General features: G+C 41.5%; 1 protein-coding gene across 1 annotated transcript in view; it reads left to right on the plus strand.

Annotated features, from left to right (window-relative positions):
- The first annotated feature begins 438 nt into the window (after nucleotides 1–438).
- serpinc1 (serpin peptidase inhibitor, clade C (antithrombin), member 1) overlaps nucleotides 439–3,387 on the plus strand; it is a 13,798-nt gene continuing 10,849 nt past the window's right edge. The window contains exon 1 of the mRNA XM_050055575.1: nucleotides 439–598. The gene's annotated coding sequence lies outside the window, so the exon portion shown is untranslated. The remainder of the gene's footprint in view (nucleotides 599–3,387) is intronic.

Below are 3,387 nucleotides of genomic sequence, written 5' to 3' on the forward strand. Positions count from 1 at the left end.
TATTGGGCTTTATAAATAAAATTGATTGATTGTTGGCAGCAGTCGACCAGCAGCTCCTGAGTTCACTCATGTTAAATCACTGGTTTTCTCTTCAAACTGCTGACTGACGTCTGCTGTAGGAAACACACTGACTGTGGATCAGTGCCTCAGACAGCACAACATGTGAACGTGTGAACATGTGAACGTGTGAACATGTGAATGTGAACTGTCCCTTTTAAGGCAACAGGAAGTTAAATTTGTGGAATGATGTTGATCAATAACTGACAGAGTTGAGCTGAAGATATTTTACAGATTCTTATGAATCGTCGTCTGGATTAAAATAACGTGTCAGACTGAAGCAGTCAGGTCTAAACACAGAGTGTGTGTGTGTGTGTGTGTGTGTGTGTGTGTGTGTGTGTGTGTTATTGATCAGCGATCGGTGATGGCAGCTGGTCTGAGTCCAGATGTTTGCTGGAGCTCGGAGCTGTTGACGAACACACGATCAATGTCTCAAAGGTTGAGTTGATGTTTCAGCGTTCTGCAGGACACTGACCTGAGTTCAGCTCACACTGCTCACATTTATCTGACTGAACACACACGTCTGTGTCTACCTGCTCAGGTAAGAGTCTCCTCTCATCAACCCTCAGTGTGTCTGCATCTGAGCCGTCGTCCTTTTATCCTCAAACAGTTTGTTCTTCTGTTTATATTTCAAGTTTCTCTCTGGTTTTTATTTTCAGTATAAAACATTTAAAATCAGAGTAAAGTCTGAATTATTGATTAAGTGTAGAGACGTGACTCCACAGCAGGGTTTATCTTCACAGCTCCATCTGCTGCTGCTCATTTATTATGTTTAATTTGATCTCAGTATTCTTGTTTTTGTCTTTGAAATCTGACGTTCATTAACATCTGTGTGTCACACACTTTATCACATCTCTGAACTCTGACTTTAAGTTTCAACAAGTTGAACTTCAGTGACTGAACCTGGAGTTAAAACTCTGTTTGAGAGCAAATGAAAACTTTGAAGCTAAAAGTGTCGACGAGAGACTGCACGTCATGGTGTGTGTATGTGTGTGTGTGTGTATGTGTGTGTGTGTGTACCTGAGTTTAATGTTTGGGGGCAAATTGAAGAAACTTTTCTCTGAACAGACACAAACAGGAAACAGTCCCCTCTGAGGTTGCACAGTCAGAAAACTTCAAGTTAACAAATTACAAAAACTGTTTATTTATTTTAGAAAAGTTTTGAATCATTGTTTCAGTTATTGTTTCGTTCATGTTCAGAAACATGTGATGTGGTGCAGGATGAGTTCAGGGTCCTTCACATATTGGTAACATTAAGGAGGCAGTGCAGATGAGGCTCCGTGTAGTTCATGCAAAAAAATTTTCCAAACTCTGCACGATGGATCTGAAGCAGCAAAAGAAACAAAATCACCTGTGAAGCACCAACAGGCTGTTTTTGTTCAGACGTCTTAAATAAACAGTGATTTCACATTGATCTGTGTGTGTGTGTGTGTGTGTGTGTGTGTGTGTGTGTGTGTGTGTGTGTGTGTGTGTGTCCGGCTCAGTCACATCTGTGTGTTCGTGCTCGTTTTCCTTCAGTGCTGGTTGTTGTCAGATTGGTCTCAGCTTTAATTTAAAGTGGCACGAAAAAGCCTTAAAGTCTTAAATCTTAAAGTGTCTGCTCCCCTTTGCTGCTGTCACAGGAGCTCTTAAGCTCCCCCACACACAGCTGGAACAACCTTAAGAAGCCTTAAACCCTAAGAAGACTTAATGTTTAAGAACTTTCCTGTCTCAGTAATTTAACATCCAGCGCTGCGCTGTGTGACCGTTGAAACGTCACCTGTATCACATGTTTGATGTTTGCAGCTGGTCGGCGGCAGCAGTGGCGGTCAGAGTGTTTGACGTGGGCGTGAAGCTTGTAGGCACCAACAGTTGTTTACCCACAATTCAACATTTAAGATTCAAGATGAACTTTATCGTCCCACACAGTGTGAAACTTGTCTCGGGCTCTTCAGTCACGCTGCAGCCATAAAGAATACAACAGACAACACATCAACATGATGCACAAGACAGAGCAAAACAAACAAACAAACAAACAAATAGACAAATAAAAAACATCAAGCGCTAAAACTCAGATCGTCATGATCCAGTTTCTGCTCTGGTTTATCTGCTGTTATCATCCGTCCATGTTTCAAAGCCTCGTGTGACGACAGGACTGTTCGTGCCAATAAAGCTTTTTGAATTGAAGACATCTTAATTTTTTGGTTTAACATCATGAGACTTTCAAACCACAAATAAAAAACGGGACTCAACCAAACATCATTCATGTGACTGAGCTCTGAAGCGCCTGCTGTCAGAGGCCAGTCCAGGTCGCATGTTTAAACTCCTTTGAAATGTGTAAACGTGTGGGAACCCTGTGATCAATAATCAGCTGATATTGATCTCCTGTAATGAAACAATCTGATCTTCTGACTCCACAAACACCAGCTGAGACCTGCTGTTCTTTAGATCTGCTGTTTGTCACGTGTTTGATGTTCTGAGCTCTGAAAACTTCATCACACGTTTTTCACTGTTTTATTTCTTATTTCCTCGGCTGCTCGTCTCTCTGACCGTCTCCTGCCCACACCGTCTGCAGCTTCTTCACAACTTCACAAATTCAGTTTTCACAGCTCCAGGGTGTCAGATTCAGGAGGGTTCAGTGTCGTCCGTCAGTGAGGATTACAGATTACAACCAGATGAAACTTCTCCTGGTCAGAATTCCTTCAGAGCTGATTGTTGAGGAGCTGAATTATCCTCAGGTCTCTTCCTCTCAGAAACACACACACCTGGAGTCTCATTAATAAAACTGTGAAGGATCCAGACTGAAAATGTTCGTACAGACAAAAGACAAAAAATGGCGTGCACCAAAAAGATTGAAAGAAGGCTCATTCACAACCAGTACTACAGTATTTTCACTAAAGGAAGCAGACGTATTACATCATATTGACTTCCTGCTGACAGATCCTGACTCTGACACACTGGAGCTCTGAGAGTCGTTAACACTCTGAGATCTGAATCTGTGAGGTTTTAATCACCGCAAACATTTTATCGAATATCTTAATAATAATAATTAATTTCTTCTGTCAGAATGAGCTGAACTCGTCCTCTGAGAGAAAATTCACATTTCTGTTGTTACAAATCTTTAAACCATCACTGAACCTCAGACCTGTTTACTAAAGACAATAGATTCACTTGACAATAATTAAAACACATAAACTTCTTCACCTGGAGACATTATCACGTCTCCAACCTGTGGAGGATTCAGCTGCTGTCAGCCCTAGAGTGGTCTCCTTTGGTCTGAATCAGGGACTCATGTTGTTCCAAAGTTGTATAATTGCCTAGAGTTGGTTCGTGTTCTCACGGCAGCATTTA

Source organism: Epinephelus moara, chromosome 10 (genome assembly GCF_006386435.1).
Source record: "Epinephelus moara isolate mb chromosome 10, YSFRI_EMoa_1.0, whole genome shotgun sequence".
Lineage (NCBI taxonomy): Eukaryota > Metazoa > Chordata > Actinopteri > Perciformes > Serranidae > Epinephelus > Epinephelus moara.